Here is a 21,432-nt window from a genome sequence, read left to right on the forward strand (position 1 = left end):
CCCTGTTCATAGAATCTGTGGCATGAATGAAAAAAGGAGACAAATTAATCAACAACCACTTAAGCAAGAATGGTCAAACTGTCGGACATTCCAACTCTGCTGAACAGAAGTCCGATACCAGAGGAGCCGGGTATGCTATTTCTCCCTGCCCAGATCTCATTTTCTGCAAGAAGCACACTTTCAACAACTTTGTAAAACTAATATGTTGACATGAAGGATGATAAAAAGTATGAGAGCAAGAGCTCCAAACTGGAGTTAGAAGGCAGTCAAGGGAGCTGCCTGATCAGCATCTTGCCTTTCCCCTCCAATCATAGGGGCAGGTGAGGCTGCTGAGGCTCAGCCATGCCCAGTCTCTCTCCCCTGCCCCCCAAAAATGTTAGAAGTAGAGCCTCTGTCAAAGTAAACTTATCCAAAACTAATATTAAAATTCTCAGTTCAGTTAGTCAGTTCAGTCGCTCAGTTGTGTCCAACTCTTTGTGACCCCATGAATCGCAGCACACCAGGCGTCCCTGTCCATCACCAACTCCCAGAGTTCACTCAGACTCACATCCATCGAGTCAGTGATGCCATCCAGCCATCTCATCCTCTGTCGTCCCCTTCTCCTCCTGCCCCCAGTCCCTCCCAGCATCAGAGTCTTTTCCAATGAGTCAACTCTTCGCATGAGGTGGCCAAAGTACTGGAGTTTCAGCTTTAGCATCAGTCCTTCCAAAGAACACCCAGGACTGATCTCCTTTAGAATGGACTGGTTGGATCTCCTTGCAGTCCAAGGGACTCTCAAGAGTCTGCCACAACACCACAGTTCAAAAGCATCAATTTTTCGATGCTCAGCCTTCTTCACAGTCCAACTCTCACATCCATACATGACCACAGGAAAAACCATAGCCTTGACTAGACGGACCTTTGTTGGCAAAGTAATGTCTCTGCTTTTGAATATCCTATCTAGGTTGGTCATAACTTTTCTTCCAAGGAGTAAGCGTCTTTTAATTTCATGGCTGCAGTCACCATCTGCAGTGATTTTGGAGCCCAAAAAAATAAAGTCTGACACTGTTTCCACTGTTTCCCCATCTATTTCCCATGAAGTGATGGGACCAGATGCCATGATCTTCGTTTTCTGAATGTTGAGTTTTAAGCCAACTTTTTCACTCTCCACTTTCACTTTCATCAAGAGGCTTTTTAGTTCCTCTTCACTTTCTGCAGTAAGGGTGGTATCATCTGCATATCTGAGGTTATTGATATTTCTACTGGCAATCTTGATTCCAGCTTGTGCTTCTCCCAGCCCAGCGTTTCTCATGATGTACTCTGCTCATATGATCCAGCAGCCCCATTTCTAGGAATATACCCAGAGAAAATTAATTCGAAAAAATACATGCACTCCAGTGGTCACAGCAGCTCTATTTACAACAGCCAGGACATGGCAACAACCTCAGTGTCCACTGACAGAAATGGATAAAGAAGATGTGGTATATATATATATACAATTGGGATGTCACTGAGTCATGAAAAGAATAAAATAATGCCATTTGTAACAACATGGATGGACCTAGAGATTATCATACAACATGAAGTCGGAATGAGAAGGACAAATACCACATGATAACACTTGTATGTGTCATCTAAAATATGATGTGAATGAACTTATTTACAGAACAGAAACAGACTCACAGAGAGAACAGATATGTGATTGCCAAGGGATGGGAGGAGATATGGATTAGGAGTTTGGAATTCACAGAAATAAACTATTATACATAGAAAGGATAAACAACAAGGTCCTACTGTTTAGCACAGGGAACTCTAGTCAATATCCTGTGATAAACCATAATGGAAATGAATATGAAAAAAGAACATAAAAAGTGAAAGTGAAAATGTTAGTTGCTCAGTTGTGTCTGATTCTTTGAGACCGAATGGACTGTAGCCTGCCAGGCTTCTCTGTCCATAGAATTCTCCAGGCAAGAATACTGGAGTGGGTAGCCATTCCCTTCTCCAGGGATCTTTACAACCCAGGGATCAAACCAAGCCTTCCTATACTGCAGGCAGATTCTTTACCGTTTGAGCCACCAGGGAAGAACATTTATATGTACAACTGAATCATTTTGCTATAAAGTAGAAATTAACACAACATTATAAATCAACTATACTTCAATAAAATAAAATTTTAAAAAAGTTCTGCCCCTCAATCATTTTTGTGAAGCTAGAGTAACAAGATGGATCTTTATGGCAGAGCATAGGAAAACACACAGGAAAAACATGCACACAAGGGCTGAGTTTCCTGCTCAAATGCAACCTTTTTAGATGTGACTTAAAATCTTCAAATATTCTATTTAGAACAATAAAAGATCTGCCCCGATCATGAGTGATATTTCTTGTGAATATCCAACATTATCACAAGTCATTCTTGCCATGTACTTTAACACAAAAAGGAGGGTGGAGAGGAGGACTGATTCAGACAACAGGTCTGAAGCATAATTAAACACACACTGGCAGCCTCGAGCTCTAGCTAGCAGACTTGGGCAGCCAAGATTCCTCAATGTTTGCAGGGAAACAGATACTCTATGACCACTGGCTTAAGCTGTTGTCATAATGATTTCATCAAAGTCCTCCAACCCTCCTGAAGTCTGAATTGGGTAAACCATGAAATCTCTTAAGTTTTAGTTTTGAAATCAGCCTCTTATGAGGAGAAAATAATTTTCAACTGTTACGTATCAGACACTTAATAGTTGCTGGTAACATTTATTTATATAAACCTCGCCATGTATATAAGCTTACCAAATACAAACCCAGAAGCGAACAAATTGCACAGAATGTCAAAATCACAAAGGTCATAAATATGCACATACAAAGGACATAAGATCAACAAGTGTCAAAGCTGACGTAGGAATTTGCTTCCAATTTTGTTGACAGCCAACATGAAAGAGAAGCATTCAATTCAACAAATATTGATTTTGTTAGGATCTGCTATGAGCCAAGCATTGTTCTAGGTGCCAAGAATACAGTAGTTAAAACCGAAAAATGTCTTGGTTGCTCTAGCACAGAGTAGCCAATTATTTAATTCTCTTTGATAATAAGAAATAGCAATTCTTTAAGGCAGGTGAAGCCTTCCCTGGCATAGAGCAATAATTTCACTCAGAGTTTCACGTATGCAACACTGCAGTGCTACAAAGACCCTTGTCTCAATGACATACCTATGAAAGTGCAATATTAAATTTCTTCTTGCATCATTCAATGAAAACTAAAGACAAGACACCAAAGTTGATCTCAGTAAAAGCAACCTGGCAGGAGGTTAACACAGCTTAGTGCAAATGTGTAATTTTTAGCTGATTTAACTTAATTGGCCTGGCATGTTGTGGTTTATGGGGTCACAAAGAGTTGGACATGACTGAGTGACTGAACTGAACTGAACTTAATTCAAAGATAGAACCTGGGTCACAGATAGAACCTATTTCTCAAAATCTGCATCAGAATAATCTTGGAAGATTCTGAATAATGTAGATTCTTGGACTGCATTCACAAAATCTTAGTGAATCAGAATCTCTGAAAGCAGGCCTAGTAGTCTGTATTTTGTAAGAGCTGTTTGGGATTTTCTTTTATACACTAAAGTGTTTAGAACTTTTAACTTTGAGGAAGAAGTTCTAAACTGTTTTCATTCTTCAGGGGTTGTGAAATAAGTTTAGGGGGAAAGCAATTATTTCAGTTCAGTCCAGTTCAGTCGCTCAGTCATGTCCGACTCTTTGCGACCCCATGAATCGCAGCATGCCAGGCCTCCCTGTCCATCACCAACTCCCGGAGTTCACTCAGACTCACGTCCATCGAGTCAGTGATGCCATCCAGCCATCTCATCCTCTGTCGTCCCCTTCTCCTCCTGCCCCCAATCCCTCCCAGCATCAGAGTCTTTTCCAATGAGTCAACTCTTCGCATGAGGTGGCCAAAGTACTGGAGTTTCAGCTTTAGCATCATTCCTTCCAAAGAAATCGCAGGGCTGATGTCCTTCAGAATGGATTGGTTGGATTTCCTTGCAGTCCAAGGGACTCTCAAGAGTCTTCTCCAACACCACAATTCAAAAGCATCAATTCTTTGGTGCTCAGCCTTCTTCACAGTCCAACTCTCACATCCATACATGACCACAGGAAAAACCATAGCCTTGACTAGACGGACCTTTGTTGGCAAAGTAATATCTCTGCTTTTCAATATGCTATCTAGGTTGGTCATAACTTTCCACGAAATAGATTAAAATAAGATGGAAATAATGAAATAGTAAATATTAAAGTGCATTGTATTTTATTTAAATATTTACGTAAATATTGCAGATAACATAAGAATAGTTTTGTGAAATTTTTATTTTTATGAATATGTAGAGTATAATAGGTTATATGTATAGCTTACCCTGGGTTTCAATCAAAATACTCTGAAAACAGTAATCTAAAGGTATATATTGACTTCAGATCTTTCAAAAACTCTCTGAAAGTATCAGTCTTTTCTGGTCTATTTGAGAATTAAAAGTAAACAGTTGTGTATATTATTACACAAGATGCATGTAATTCATATTATATATATAATATGTAATACATATGTATTACAAGTTTTTGCTCACACTAGTGATGGAAAACATCAAATATCCTTTGGTTACCATGGTGTCCCTTCATATATTTTAAAATATGTATTGTTAAAAGAGTTGAGATGTCCCTCTGGAATAAACACTCTTGTAAACCATATGCAAATTCATTACCAACAGCAGAAGTCTTCTGGCTGTATCCTGCTGAGATGTTAAGAATAAAATAGAAATAAATTTTTCCTAGCCATTTTTATGTTCTTGATTTATTACTATACATGAAACAGTAACTCACCCCAATTTTATTTATGATATTAGAAGATAATACTTATAGCATTTCAATCCATTGACTATGATTAATGAACCTGAATTTAATTTTCCATCCAGTTCTATATAGTCAACTCTTTGTAAATTGATTCTCCTCCCAAAATTATGATGCATGTCAGATTATTATAGCTGGTACTATTTCAGACAGAGCAGATGCTTCCCTTAGTTTCGATGTGTATAATATGAATGCTCAAGAATTTTGCAGAAAACATAACTTTCTAAGATTCACAGAGCAGAAAGTGGCTTTAGTACCTCAGGACTTCAATAACGATATTGTCAATTCAGAAGCAAAAATACTAAGACTCTATTTCCCACTTGAATACATTTTCCTTTTTTTAAAAATACATTTTCATGGTAAGCAATTTAGTTAACTATTAAATATTCTTTATTTTGGGGGAACTGTTCTCTAGAGCAAGTGTTTTTAACATAAAATTCACAGAAAAGTTGCAGCATCTTTGTGAAGTCTCTAAAATGCCATGAAGAATTCTGTGTATGTTGCTGTATAGATTTCTCTAGGGAATGAATCCACAGCTTTCAGAAGTTCCTGAAGGCATCCATGACAAACAAAAACATCACAAGACAAACTTTAACCGCTTTAAAGCCTATCTTTCTTCTCTTACTCCATAATTTAAACTTTAGATCTTTTGCATCTGTCTTCAGATAAGATCAAACACAGTTTTTTCCCTTGTGTTTGCACAATTTATTCTTGAGAGCTTTCATTAGGTAACACTCTGACATGCTCTTCTCCAAAAGAGAGACAAACAAAGCTCATTGGAAAGAATAATTGTTTAGAGGAAGGGTCTTATATAAAATAAAATTGCCAAAGTCTGTTTAGAAATTTTTTTTTTTCCCCTACTCTGGAGAAGTAGGATAAATTACCAAACTTGCTGATCAATAAGGTGTAACTTCCATAGTACTGAATGAAATCACAATGGAATGTCAAGCCAGGTAAGTCATTAGGAAAATATTTACTTTTGAGACATCAACACTTCCTTCAAATGGTGGAGATAAACATGTCTTCCTAGAAAATGGTATCTCTTTACTACAAATCATACAACAAATGCACAACAGAAGTCATTTTTGAAATATCTTTTAAAATCTGCAGACAGGGAAGTGTAAGTGTAGTGAAATGTGTGTGTGTGTGTGTGTGTGTGTGTGTGTGTGTTCAGTCACTCAGTCATGTTTGAGTCTTTGCGAACCCATGGACTGTAGCCCACCAGGCTCTTCAGTCTATGGAATTTTTCAGGCAAGAATACTGGAGTGGCTTGCCATTTCCTCCTCCACACATAATATGTTGTAAAAGATATGTGGCAAATTTCATAAAATGGTGATATTCCCAAGTAAAACTGCTCTTTCTCCACTAGATTGAGATAAGCTTAGAACATGATATCCTTATGCGAATTTTTATTAAGGAAATCCCAAAATGCAAAAACCCTAAGTATCCTTTGTTCAATAGAAGTTTTATCAGACATTTTCATGGAAATGTCAGACTTTTTTTAACTAACACTGTTTAGATTTCGATATACATGTGTATGGCAACAGTTAGGAGTGATATTTTGGTTTGCTTGTTCTTGAATCACAGAAATTAATCAATCATTATCACATTATATCCCAAATGCATTCATTGAACAGATCATCATTTGATGTTTATTATGTGCCAGATACTGCCCTAAGTGAGTAAGAGTACCTAAGTGTATGTAATGATGAAAAGGAACAGGAATGATTGCTTGACCTAAACATGAACAGAATGGACGGTAAATGAGTAAATCATTTTGTCTTGGACAGGCATGGATAGTGATTAGGAAATCTGGAAAAATACAAATCAGATATGAAAAAGTATATTGCTTTAAATAAGAACAACATTCTGTATGCTTCTTAAGTGCCAGCTATTCTACTAAGAAATTGAACAGGCTTGCTGCATCTGTACAGAGCAGAAATCCTATGAAGTGAGCATTTGTGATAAGGCTCTGGATCACAAGGACAGAAACCAACTCACAGAACCCAGTATTTAGAATGCAAAGAGAACTTTCAAACCACTGGTTTTAGAAGAAGTGCTCAAGTTCTTACTCTGCCTTCTCTGCTCCTCTTTGCAAGTCTCCCACAATCTTCTTTCTTGGGTTTCCTCTGGTCCTTGTGTCTATGTGACAGAAAACAACATCACTAATAATTCAGTTCTCAAATTTTGAATACCAATAAAAGCTATCCTTTCTGAGTTGCAATTTTAATATCCCTGGCAAAGAACCACCATTGAGCAAGGATTATTCAGATGCCCAACACCAGATCAGCAGGGTTTGGTAAGTCCTGTCTATTATATCAAGGTAACAAGATGTTGAAATGTCAATCTTTAAGATTTTACTTTTTTTCATGCACTTTCATTATTCCCCCAATTTGTCAGAGGAGCATGGAAGCATTAGTATTTTTCTACAAGGAAAGCGAAGAGAAAAAAATACATATACTTTGATTTGTAGGTTTGGTTTGGTTGTTGGTGGTTGCTTTTGTTTTGTTTTTTATGCTTCCTAACTAGTCTCTTAAGACTCAAAGGGAAGTCCCTGAAGGAAGTGGATCAAAGGGTTTATAAAAGCAAAGATTAAAAAGCAAAAAAGAGGGAAGGAAATGACTCCAACTCCCACATTTGGAAAATGATGGTTGAGGGTTCCCTGGGCTGAGAGAAAGAGAAAAGGGAATGGTGGGGCCAACCTCAGAAGAGGACCAAACTTCCAGACCAGAATGGTCTCAGGGGAGTTAGGGATGAGAGGGAAGTATTACCATGGAAATGTGTTTAATCATCAGTAAGGGGTCAGCAGAGTGGAAGCCAAGATAATAGACCACTCTTCTGCTTACAGAAAAGCCATGTCAGTGACTGTCATCATCCCTGGGTAGAGAATGGCTTCCATTACCAGCTGCCACCACCTCTTGCTATGTTCAAGATTTTGCAGAGTCTCCTGTTCTATCTTTCATCCATCCAGGACACTTATAAGTACCCCAAAAAGAGCACAGAAACTTCACCCACCATATGACAATAGTGGTAGGAAAAGGAAAGTCCTAGTACAGTTATTGGGGTACGCTGAAGAGTGGAAAAGTTCACCCTTGTTTTACCACCCTGTTGGCTTAGACAGTAAAGAATCCACCTGCAATGCAGGAAACCTGGGTTCGATCCCTGGGCAGGAAGATTCCCCTGGAGAAGGGAATGACCACCCACTTCAGTATTCTTACCTGGAGAATTCTATGGACAGAGGAGCCTAGAAGGCTATAGTCCATGGGGTCACAAAGAGTCAAGTACAACTGAGCAACTAGCACTTTTCACCACCCTGGCAATTTTCAGGCCAGTTGGGCAGATCCCAGGAGGGAAGATCCACTGGAGAAGGGATAGGCTACCCACTCCAGTATTCTTGGGCTTCCCTGGTGGCTCAGCTGGTAAAGAGAATCTGCCCGCAGTGCGGGAGACCTGGGTTGGGAAGATCCCCTCGAGAAGGGAATGGCTACCCACTCCAGTATTCTGGCCTGGAGAATTCCATGGGGTCACAAAGAGTTGGACACGACTGAGCAACTTTCACTCACTTCACATGTAAATGTCAGGATAGGAAGGAGAAAGTTTCAGGAAAAGTGCTGACTTGGGTTACAGGGCAGATGAAAAAGTAGGAATCTCTTAGAACATAAATATTCTCATTTGATACATAAGGCAGCTGATTCTTACAAATATAGGTACCAAACCAAGATCACATGGTCAGGAAATCCTGAACCACAATACAGACCAAGCCAGTGTGCTCAACCAGATGCAGGAGTGCCTCCACACTCAGATCCCTGTGGCAGCTTCTTTAATAAACAAAAATGAGCAAGAAGCATTTGTGGAAAATTTTTGCAATCACAATTTCAACTCCTGGCACCATAGGAGGTAGCTAGCTATCTGAGCATCCTTGGCGACAGATGGTTCTAAGATATTGTGTACAGTACTGGGAGAAGGGGTTCATTTTTTTTTCATTTGAAGAAAATATATTTATTGTTATCCATCTACATCCTGAATTCAGTTGGCATCTGAGGTTATTCGTTATGAATTTTGTATATGTATGTTTCCATTTTGATAAAAAGTAATACATAGAGAGAATGGATCACTTGACCCACTAGAAGGCAAATTTTCAAGAGACCACAGGGAAACCAAAAGCCACAGAAAATGTGCAACTCCAATGTGTACATTTTTTTCAACTTTTAAAATATCTTAAATATCAAAATGAATCTGCCACAGGCAAAACTAATACAATTACGTAAAGTTTAAAAATAAAATAAAATTTAAAAAAAAATGTCTTAAATAAAGTTTATGGTAATTGAAAAGAAATCTTCAAATGTGAATTTTTATGCTTCCAAATCATCATTTTAATAGATCTGTAGTATTCTATTGTTTGAATATGCCAGATATGCACTAAATGGCAAGTTGGAGAAATTGAATTCAAGTTAACTTAAGCAACAAATGGAAATTCTGGCTCATGTAGCTGTAAAAAATACTGAAAATATGATGATGTTAATCTCTCTCTCCATTTTGCATCTCACCCAGTTTCTGCTGACCCTCATTCTGTCCCTTCACATATGCATGAAGAATAAGACTGTAGGGGGACTTCCCTGGTGGTCCTGTAGTTAGAACTCCAAGCTTCCACTGCAGGGGGGCCTGGGTTCGAACCTTGGTCAGTGAAATGAGATCCCAGAAGGCTCAAAGGGCAGCCAAAGGAAACAAAAAAAGAATAAGGCTGTAGAAGGTGTGAGTTGATGATATCACAGCTCATTATTCACGAACAAACAAGAACTTCTCTCCAGTGTTCAAATATCAAATTCTTTATATCAAATCAAACAATCCTAAAGGAAATCAACCTTGAATATTCACTGGAAGGACTGATGCTGAAGCTGAAGTTCTAATACTTTGGCTACCTGATAGGAAGAGCTGACTCATTGGGAAAGACCCTGATGCTAGGGAAGACTGATGGCAGAAGAAGAGGGTGACAGAGGATTAGATGGTTGGATGGCATCATTGACTCAATGGACATGAGTTAGCGCAAACTCTGGGAGATAGTGATGGACAGGGAAGCCTGATGAGCTGCAGTCCATGGGGTCTCAAAGAGGCTGACACAACTGAGTGACTGAACAATAACAAAATAGCTACTTTGATTAACCCAAACTGGGACACATGTTCACTTGTGGATGAATGAATATCTGAGACAAAGGGACAGAGCTCAGGGATGGGTTGCGTCTCATCCACATTTTGTCTGAGTGTTGCCAGCACCAGTCCCACCAGAGTCAATGTCAGGTAAGGAATAAGAGGTATGTCATGCTGCCCCCAGCTCCAGCCCACTGGAGATGACTATATATATCTCCTCTCAAATCCAGACAGGTAGCTTAAAATCAACCATGGTGGAAATATCTATGCAACAGAAATAAGCATACACTGCAAACCAGGACTTTTTTAATTTCCTGAGGGCAGGTTGTTAAATATTTACCAGAAATTCTTGGACGGGAGATTTTTGCCACAGGGCTGTGGTGAGGGAGACAGAGCGCTAGATAGAGACACCAGTATGCTGGTACCAGACCCACTTGTTCTCTACGAGTGCAACTAATAAGTAGTATTCATAAAACCAGCAGATGCATTAACATTTACAATGATTCTTCATGAACAGAATGCTGATTAAATAGGTCTTTTAAAACTTCCACCTGTTTTCAAACCATTCAAAGAAAAGTTTTGGAATTGTTTTTTTTAATAGCATCTACTCACCTCACCAATGTTTAAATTGAGGAAAATAAGATCAGCATGATCCAAGAAGAGAAAAGTACCATCTACATTCTGATAAAGACGTAACCTGTAGACCATGGTTATTTCACTTGAAAGAAATTTCGTATCAGCCTTTCCTCAGATCATTTAGGGAAAAAGAGCCCTGTTGTCGAGTCTGTCTTTGCAAAGGAAAATATCACGTCTTGATGCATATCCCCAGCTGTGCTATCTACATACCAGTGTCTGGTGTCATCTTATTCCAAGAGTGAAACTTTCCTAGAGCCAACTTCTATCACTCTCTCTCTCAATGCTGATTTTTTCCTAAGATTTGTTAGAATCTGCTCATGATCTTGAGCTAGGCTGCCTATTTACCTACTCAGATAACACACAGGGCCTCCTGGTTTTGCTTCAAATTTTTTTTTTTTCCCAGACAGAAACTTCCATTTTGCCAAATTTATATGTAACTGCATTCATTGAGCAACTATGGAATAACTCAACCCAGTAACACAACTAGCACTTTTTGAGCATTTACTAGTTTGCTAGGCAAACTACTACTGCTAGGCAAACACTACTTTCCTCATTTTATTTGATCCACACAACAGCCCTATGAGACAGGAAATGTTATCCTCATTTAACATACAAGGACAGAAGATAGAAAGAAGATAAATAATTCTCTAAGATCACATAACAATTGAACAGCATTGCCAGGAATAAGATGCCTGTGTGATACCAAAATCCACTCAACTCCTGAATATACTGGTCATGCCATGCACTGAGGTGCTTACGTACACTTTCCCATTCGGTTCCAAGTGTGACGTGGGTTTTGTTATTCTCCTTTGCAAATGATAACAACATGGCTCAAAGGGTTTAAGAAATGTGTCCAAATTTCCAAAGCCATAGGTAATATGTGGATTATCCACCTTTACAAGGTGGATCTCAAATCCATACATAACTCCTTGCCCAGTTTTTTTTTTTTTTTTCCTACTATAATGCATCTTTCAGAAGAGGCAAGCCATCTGAATATGTTCTAAGTTTAGCTATTTAAAAAATTTTAAGGGAACAACTTTTGAAATGATGGATATATACTGGTGTTCAGCTATATAAAAACATAGCATTTATTTGGAGTCTTAATTCTATTACACTTTGAGGTAACAACAGAGAGTGAGGACTAGGTGAATCATCAATCCTGGCAATTTTGTGGGAAGGAGATGTCGGGGAGGAATCTATGCTCCAGAAGAAGTAGAAATGTATTATATCAACGTCAGCCAGTAGAGACAGAACTTGAAGAGACAGAGAAAACAAGGAGAGAAAACAGGCAGAATCATTTGTATTCTTTAATCACAGTAGTTAGAGTAGCCCAGAAAAGAGCAAATTGAGTTCATCAAAGCTCCACCGCACAAATTCAACTCCCTGTCATTCCAGCCTTGCGCTCCTTGTGGCAACGGTTTCCTCATGAGAAAACCACATGCAAGTGAAGTCAACAGTGGCTAGGGGGCAGAGTTAAAGATGTTTATCACCACAATCTTGAAGTGTCTGGGAAGGATTTAGGGGGATGGTTTGCCAAACAGAACAAGAGTGATTATCACGAAGTGAAAGGATATGACAAATAGAAGAGTTACCTAGAGCCTGTGCAGTGACGAGTGGCAACCCAGAGCCTCTGAGCTCTGCCACTTGCTGCTTCTCAAGTTGACTCCAACAGGAGGACATCTGAATAACAAGTCATGCGTGTGCCCTCATTGTCTTGCCACATGATCATTGTTTCTTGGAAGGAAACCCTGGAATTCAGAAACAATGGGTAGGGATGAAGAACTGGGAAATGATGCCACATTTCTCGTAGCAGAATCAACATCACAAAGATATTGGTTCTCAAGTTGCTGAAAAAAGCAAACACAGTACCCTCATTTAAGGCAAGGAATACACAGGAAGCCAAGACACTGGCCAGTTCAAATCACCTCAGAATCTTGAAATTACAGAAGGAAACTTTAAGAGAAATTGCAAGTAAAACAAAGGTAACTGATCAGTAGGGTCCCTGAACATGGATTGGAAGGAGTAGGCTATCAGAATTCTACTCAGTAGGACTAGAATTCAACTTAGAATTCTAACAAATCAAAGAAAAAGTATGATAGTTAGGAGCTTGGAGAGGTGAGCAGTTGTGGGTAAGGGGTATTGTAGGAGGTGTTTGGGAAGGTGAGCAAAGAGGAAAGAAACCTCTGGTCATGAGTCAACAGGCTCAGAAAATTTCAAGATCTATATTTAGATGCCCGTGCACACTGGCAGATTTGTGGACTAAGAAATCTGAAACTTGTGTTTGCTTTTTGGAATAATCAAAAAATGGGATGCTTTCCTAAATTCCTCCAAGCTACATGAAGTGGTATTATCTTTACTTAGAGCTCAGGTAGTAGCTCTTCCCACACTTACCTCATAAGGCAGCCAACCGCTCACTGGCAGAAAGGTCTACAGTATTTGTTTTCTGTATGCAGGTATACGTATACACACATATGTATACAATGGAATACTACTCAGCCGAAAAAAAAGAATGAAATTTTGCCATTTTCAACAACATGGATAAACATAGAGGGTATCATGCTAAGTGAAACAAGTCAGAGAAGACAAATACTGTATGATTTTACTTTATGTGGAACAGCAAAACAGTTATAGATACAAAGGACAAACAGGTGGTTGCCAGAGGGGAGAGTGTTGGGAAGGAAAGAAATATGTGATGGAGATAAAGAGGTACAAACTTCCAGTTAAAAAAAAATGAATCATGGTGGTGATTAGTTTGAAATATATGGAAATAACAAATCACTGCATTAACAGGAAGAGATGGGAACACCAGACCACCTGACCTGCCTCTTGAGAAACCTACATGCAGGTCAGGAAGCAACAGTTAGAACTGGACATGGAACAACAGACTGGTTCCAAATAGGAAAAGGAGTATGTCAAGGCTGTATATTGTCACCCTGCTTATTTAACTTCTATACAGAGTACATCATGAGAAACACTGGGCTGGAAGAAGCACAAGCTGGAATCAAGATTGCTGGGAGAAATATCAATAACCTCAGATATGCAGATGACACCACCCTTATGGCAGAAAGTGAAGAGAAACCAAAAGCCTCTTGATGAAAGTGAAAATGGAGAGTGAAAAAAGTTGGCTTAAAGCTCAACATTCAGAAAACAAAGATCATGGCATCCGGTCCCATCACTTCATGGGAAATAGATGGGGAAACAGTGGAAACAGTATCAGACTTTATCTTTTTGGGCTCCAAAATCACTGCAGATGGTGACTGCAGCCATGAAATTAAAAGACGCTTACTCCTTGAAAGAAAAGTTATGACCAACCAAGATAGCATATTTAAAAGCAGAGACATTACTTTGCCAACAAAGGTCTGTCTAGTCAAGGCTATGGTTTTTCCTGTGGTCATGTATGGATGTGAGAGTTGGACTGTGAAGAAAGCTGAGCACTGAAGAATTGATACTTTTGAACTGTGGTGTTGTGGCAGACTTTTGAGAGTCCCTTGGACTGCAAGGGGATCCAACCAGTCCATTCTGAAGGAGATCAGCCCTGGGATTTCTTTGGAAGGAATGATGCTAAAGCTGAAACTCCACTACTTTGGCCACCTCATGTGAAGAGTTGACTCATTGGAAAAGACTCTGATGCTGGGAGGGATTGGGGGCAGGAGGAGAAGGGGATGACAGAGGATGAGATGGCTGGATGGCATCACTGACTCGATGGACGTGAGTCTGAGTGAACTCCGGGAGATGGTGATGGACAGGGAGGCCTGGCGTGCTGCGGTTCATGGGGTTGCAAAGAGTCGGACATGACTGAGCGACTGAACTGAACTGAACCAGTCCATCCTAAAGGATATCAGTCCTGGGTGTTCATTGGAAGGACTGATGCTGAAGCTGAAACTCCAATACTTTGGCCACCTCATGCGAAGAGTTGACTCATTGGAAAAGACCCTAATGTTGGGAGGGATTGGGGGCAGGAGGAGAAAGGGATGACAGAGGATGAGATGGCTGGATGGCATCACTGACTTGATGGACATGAGTTTGAGTAAACTCTGGGAGTTGGTGATGGACAGGGAGGCCTGGCACGCTGCGATTCATGGGGTCGCAAAGAGTCGGACACAACTGAGCAACTGAACTGAATTGAACCTACTGTTTTAGGTCAATTATACTTCAGAAACAACAAAGTTATAGAAGAAATCAGATTTACAGTGACCGGACAGGGGGTGTAGGGAAAATGGCATCAGATGAAGGCAGTCAGAAGATACAGACTTTCAGTTATAAGTAAGTGCTAAGGATGTAATGTACAACATGAAAAATATAATTAATGCTGTAGCACATCATACAAATTCAGAGAGTAAATCCTGGTGGTAAAGAACCTGCCTGCCAATGCAGGAGACTGAAGAAATGCATGTTCTATGCCTGGATGGGTAAGAGGCCCTGAAGAAGGGAATGGCACTGCACTCCAGTATTCCAGCCTGGGAAATCCTATGGGCAGAGGAGCCTGGCGGGCTACAGTTTATGAGGCTCAGAAAGTCGGGCACAACTGAGCAACTAAACACTATAAGCAACTAAGCACAACTAAGTGTGCGGATACATACACATAGATATATATGCATGTGTACGTATATGTGTGTGCTTAGTTGCTCATATATACACACACACGTACCACATCTTCTTTAGCCATTCATCTATTGATAGGCACTTAGATTGCTTCCACTTCTTGACTATTATAAATAATCCTTCAATGTACATAGATGTATATATCTTTTCAAATTAGAGGGGTTTTTTCCCTGATAAACACCCAGAAGTGGAATTCATGATTCCATATGGTAACTTAATTTTTTGAGGAATCTCAATACTGTTTTCCATAGTGGCTGCCCCAGTTTACATTACCACCACCAGTGCACAAGAGTTCCCTTTTCTCCATACCCTTGCCCACACTTGCTGTTTGTTGTCTTTTTATTAATAGCCATTCTGAGGTGATAACTTATTGTTTTGACTTGCATTTTCCTGATGATTAGCAATGTTGACCATCTGCATGCCTCCTTTGGAAAATTCTATTCAGAGTCTGTGCTCATTTTTTAAATTGGGTTGTTTGGGTTTTTATGATGTTCGGTTTTATGATTTCATTTATTTTAGATATTAACCCCTTAACAAATATATTGTTTGGAAATATCTTCTCCCATTCAGTAATGGCCTATTCATGTTGTTGACAGTTTCCTTCACTGTACAAAAAGCTTTTGAGTTTGAGGTAGTCTTGTTTTTGTTTATTCTTGCATTTCCTTGATTCTTACACGTATTCTCCTCTGTTTTCTGGTATTTAATGTTACTATGACAAAGTTTGAGATCAGCCTTATATTAGTTTTCTAGTGATTCTTCTGAGTGATTTAATGCTTTGTTTGTTTGTTTTCCTGCCAGGCTATTTCTATCAGAGTCCAATTAGAAAAACAGAAAATCCTTTAGATGTTTCAAGCAACACTTGCAAAAGTATTGGCAGAACTGTAAGAGGAAAAGGAATTAGATGATGATATCCAGAGATCAGGAACTGTAGGTAGAAGCAACAATCTGGAGGAACCCACAAAAGTATCCTTGTGAAAACTGCTGGAACTGCTGCTCTGCACTGATTGGACACCCAGGAGCCAGCACTCACTGTTGTTGCTGCTGAAGCCCTGGGTCCCTGGCAGAACTGGTGCTTCTTCTACTTGCTTCCAGCCTCCTAATCTCACAACTGGCTCCCACTGGCAGACTCTAACCGAAACATCTGGCAAAAAGAACCTAGAAAATGTGGCATACTCCCCACCAGCAATACACAAGAGAATAGCATCTGAATAACAGACTATTTTTGGCATGTTTCCCAAAGGATAAAGGGAAAATAATCAAAGGACTTTCCTTTGAAGTCAACTTTACTAGCTATATATTACAGCAGTGGCTATTTTGAGTCAATTTCCATGGTTCAAGATGTATTCTTCCAATATATAGATTCAGGTTTTCGCTCAAGGAAGTTTTCCTGGTTACATTTGTGAATATTGTTCCAGTCCATCATTTTTATTTTATTTGGGAGGGGCTTTTCAATGGTATATACCTTGGAATTCTATTTCTCCTCCATGGGTGCTCAGTTGTGTCCAGCTCTTTGTGACCCCATGGACTGTAGCCCACCAGGCTCCTCTGTCCATGGGACTCTCCAGGCAAGAATACTGGAGTGGGTTGCCTTTTCCTCCTCCAGGGGATATTCCCGACCCAGGGATCAAACCTGTGTCTCCTGCACTGTTGAGCCACCACTGTCCATAGTTTTTTTCTCCATTCACCTGTGATTTGTTCCCAACTTCCTTTTATTTCACTTTGCATTTTTCTCTATTTTTATTGTTTTCTGCAGTGTCCATTCTGCCTTGGGTTCTTAAATGTATTTTAATTTCTATAAAAGTTGTTCTTTTTTTCAGTTCACATTATATCTTTTGATTTTTCTTTTTTTTTTAATTTTATTTTATTTTTAAACTTTCCATAATTGTATTAGTTTTGCCAAATATCAAAATGAATCCACCACAGGTATACATGTGTTCCCCATCCTGAACCCTCCTCCCTCCTCCCTCCCCATACCATCCCTTTGGGTCGTCCCAGTGCACTAGCCCCAAGCATCCAGTATGGTGCATCGAACCTGGATATCTTTTGATTTTTCATCAGCATTTTTTCTCTGAGCTTTTCCATTTTTTTACTTGTGGTTTCCCACTAAAGTAAAACATTAATATTTTCATCTGCAACATAACATTTTTTATGGTTAATGTTCTGTTAATAAGAATTTACTACTAGTTTCTCTACTTTCCTTTATTAGCATTTCTTAGCATCTAAATTTTACCAGTTCCTTTTTATTACTTGTCATGAATGCCTTGGATTTTGCAAGACCAGCTGTTTTCAGTGGTCTCCAAGCCAAGGATACATCTTGTTGTTATATTAAAAGTCTCTCCCATTTTTCAGCTACAGAAACAAACTGCTTCCAGCAAATATGGCTTGTCTGTGTGATTCCTCTGTAAATGCAGTATCCTCTGCTTCTTGGAACCAAACCAGCTCCAAGGTAATTCTATCAATGTAGGTCACACAACGCCCACCTCTGTGGCCACCAAAAATGTAAGCCCAGGATGACCTTCTTTATGAGCGGCTGCCACTGGCCCTCCCACTGTTAATATTTTTCTCAATTGTTTCAGAAACATCCCCTTTTCAAAGGGATGACTACTCAGTCCTAAAAGCCTATTGAAACCCTTTTATATAACTGAAGATCATGCTTGTCCATTTTCACCATAAATGGTATTTTCAGAGGTTCCCCCCACCCAGAGGTTTTGATCCTTATTCTTCAGTAATTTGTAGGAGGCTCTTGGCCTGTAAGCCTTGTAGTTGCCCGATCTTGAAATTCAGGAGCCTGGAAACATGGACAGAAATGGAGGTTTATTGGACATGTGATTGCACACATCTGAGCAAAAGGTCCTGGAGCAACATTTCATTGTGTATGGCAGACAGCTGGCAGGACATTACAGCCATCTGCATTACTGGGGAAGAAGGCCATATTTATAGGGGGAATTGATGTCAGGTTGGCTCATCAGTTACCAGGGAAACCAGCTCTAGGGCTCCTCCCTCACAGTCCCACTGCCTCCCTCTGCCCTGTTTAACAACCATCATGGCTGCAGATATTTTCCTTCAATCAACTAGCAGGTTCTGGCCAAATGATTAGAACAATCACTAATTGGAGCAGGAAGTACATTCATGTGGTAAGGTGTAAGTGTAGCAGGGACTGGCGAGCAGGGGATGTACAGAGAGCACAAGCACAGCCATCTTGAGTGGCCTGACCACACACTCCACCCCTACGTGCCCTGCATGACCTTTACAATCTTGGACCACCCCTCTTGGGTGATATCCCTGCGTTCAGGTATTCAGAGATTCACTGCAACCAAATACCACAAATGCAATACAGACACCAGCAGCTAAAGAACATCACGAGTCCAAGAGGTGGGCAATCTTGGGAGCCAGGCATTTATCAGGTCAGTTTTTCATGGAACTCCAGAGGATGATGACAGTGGCATAGCACCATAGACCCAGCAATCAGACGAATTTCTCAGTGAGATACCACCATTGTTGCCAGTCCACAAAGATCCCTCCACTCTAACTGGTACAAAACGTTTAACAGGCACAACCAGGGAAGGTCATTATGCAAATTACGAGCAGTAACAGCATTCTGAGATAATACCACCCCTGCCTGTGGTTTTTGCCCTGGCCTGCCATATCATATTGCCTGTCCACCCTCAGTCCCCAGAGCTATGCTAAATTCTGGACAGACAGTATAGCAGACCATGGGGTTAATGTAACCGTGCCTTTCTCCAATGGGGGCCCAGATTAATTGCCTTAGTAGTCTTAGACTTCACCTATCTTCTTCCTGGCCCCACTTGAGTCTCTAATTATACTGAGGACTTCCCTGCCAGTTTCAGGGCCATTTTATAACATGTTCCTCTAGGGATCATGTTATAGGGCAAAAGACTGCCCTGATAGTTGGCAGTGATTCCGGTGATTAACAGTTGATGGTGTTGACTAGTTAGTTGCCTCTGGCTTAACATAGCATAGGTACTGGGACAATTGTTCAGTTCTTAGGGCTTGAGTTAGCCTTTGGGACCATATGTTGAGAGAGTGACTTTCCAGTATCAATTGTTAAGTAGTCCATTCTTCCTTTCAATTAGCCCAGCAACAGTAGAGCTGCAGGGCAGGTGGAAATGCCAGTGTACGGGATTTTTATTGGCTCATTCCTGAACTTCATGGCTGGTAAAGTGGGTTCCTTGGTCACTAGCAATGTCCATGGGGGTCCCTGTGTCATCCACAGCTGTTCTAGTCCTCAGGTAGTGTTTTTTGCATTGTGCAGCAACTCAGGTAAGCCTTTTGTAATATCTTACACCTGTCATAATGCATTGTAGACTGTACATAGCTGTCCCATCACCCTATATCATTGCACTATCCCCTTCTATAGCTAGGACCAGAAGCCCCAAGAGTACTCTTACTATTTTGCCATTGCCACAGGTCCCAGAAATACCCTTCCAGGTAACTGGCCATGTCTAATTCACAAACTGTCACTTAGTTAATATCCCTAAAGTCCATGTCTGTCATTATTCAGGGGTGGTGAGTCTGTGTTCCTGCTCTGCTGCGTTGTTCAAAGTGCTGTCACATTGTATACTTTGCAACCTCATGGACTGTAGCCCATTAGGCTCCTCTGTCCATGGAGTTTTCCAGGAAAGAATACTGAAGTGGGTACCCATTTCCTTCTCTAGGGGATCTTCTTGACCCAAGGATTGAACCCCAGTCTCTTGTGTCCCCTGCATTGCAGGCAGATTTTCTTACTGCTTTTCCACTGGGGAAGCTGTTTTTCTTACCCAGCCAGATAACACCAAAGTACTCAATAGATAATCCATATCCTTGTATTTTGTCTACTTTCACCAGCCTTCTCCATGCAGTCAGATGAGTCATGAGTGCCAGGCTGCTACTTCTCAACTGGAAAGAGACTGAGATTTTCACGTCCCACATGCTAAAGGACAGTCAACTCTCTGTTTCTTGTTCTTATTTCCCAACATCTCAGTGCTCTTAGGAGCTTCCTTGGCATATTGGCTAACTCACCAATTGTTGGGCTGCACCCCACAGACCTGTAAGCCTTGTAGTTACCCAGCCCCACGACCAAAGAATGAGCCCGGAAATAGAGACAGAGATATCAATGGTTATTGTAAAGGGGATCTTACAAGTCTGAAGCGAAAGTTCCTAGAGCAGCACCCTCCATCGTGTATAGCAAGCAACCGTGGCAGCCATCTTTGCTCCTTGGGGGAGGAGGCGCCATTTAGCGGGGCAATTGATGTCAAGGTGGCTCACCAGTTACCAGGGAAACCAGTAGCTGGGGCCCGTCTCTCACAGCCCCTCAGGCTAACGACCATCAAGAGGGCAACTGTTTACCTTTAATTAATTAGCAGGGGGAACTGTTCTGGCCTAAGGATTAGAACAATCACTAGCCAGGGGAAGGGCAAGTAGGGACTGGCTGACCAGGGGAGGCAAAGAGCTCTCGAGAGCAGCCCTCTTGAGTGGGGGGAAAATGGTGATTTATGCAGCCATGTTCATATATGAAAAATCCTTGTGCTGGTGACCCATAGACACAATTACAGAGAAAAATCATATATATTTATGGCCTGATTGCTATGATGCAAGGCAAAACATATTCAGTATCAAATAAATGATACAAAAAATAAAAGTAATATCAAGAATGACACCAGGAAAAGTTTCGTAAAAGAGGAGGTAGCATTCGATGTGGGTCTTTGTTGAAAGGATAGTAGAAGGGAAGGATTCGGAGGCAGAAAGAACGACTCTAAGGCACTGCTTGGACAACTGTGAGGCTAGCACATCTGAGAAGTACGTGTATGCAGGAGAGTAGAAGGAGATACTATTCACAGAAGCAGTTTATAAATCCCAGCACTATTCGAGTTTTAAAGAGGATTACTAACCCTGGAAAGTTAGATGGTGACACACCTGGATTGAAGAGATATTTTAAAGCAGCAGAACGCTCACATCCTACCACATAGATAAATATCTTTTTTGACCAACTCTGAGATATCTGTTCACCCTTGAATCATATTTAAAAGTGAGTTTCTGATTGAAGCCAAAAAGCATCACTAAGTAGTGGATAAATGTGAAAGCAACTATGAATCTAACATGGACATCCTTTTAATTTATTTCCCTTCAGACTGAGGGTAAGGACAGTAGCTACTTTATTCAATCTTATGTATTAAGCATGGACCAT

At 40.4% G+C, this 21,432-nt stretch overlaps 1 long non-coding RNA gene across 1 annotated transcript; it reads right to left on the reverse strand.

Annotated features, from left to right (window-relative positions):
- Positions 1-6,692: 6,692 nt before the first annotated feature.
- On the reverse strand, positions 6,693-20,686 carry LOC147370502 (uncharacterized). The gene is made up of 3 exons (XR_015165332.1): positions 20,387-20,686; positions 12,239-12,394; positions 6,693-7,007 (listed from the first exon to the last, which is right to left on the reverse strand). It is a non-coding gene; the product is annotated as an uncharacterized LOC147370502 (long non-coding RNA).
- Positions 20,687-21,432: the final 746 nt, after the last annotated feature.

This window comes from Bos grunniens, chromosome 6 (genome assembly GCF_055505025.1).
Source record: "Bos grunniens cultivar Pamir isolate PY7600 chromosome 6, Bosgru_T2T1.0, whole genome shotgun sequence".
In the NCBI taxonomy this organism is placed as follows: domain Eukaryota; kingdom Metazoa; phylum Chordata; class Mammalia; order Artiodactyla; family Bovidae; genus Bos; species Bos grunniens.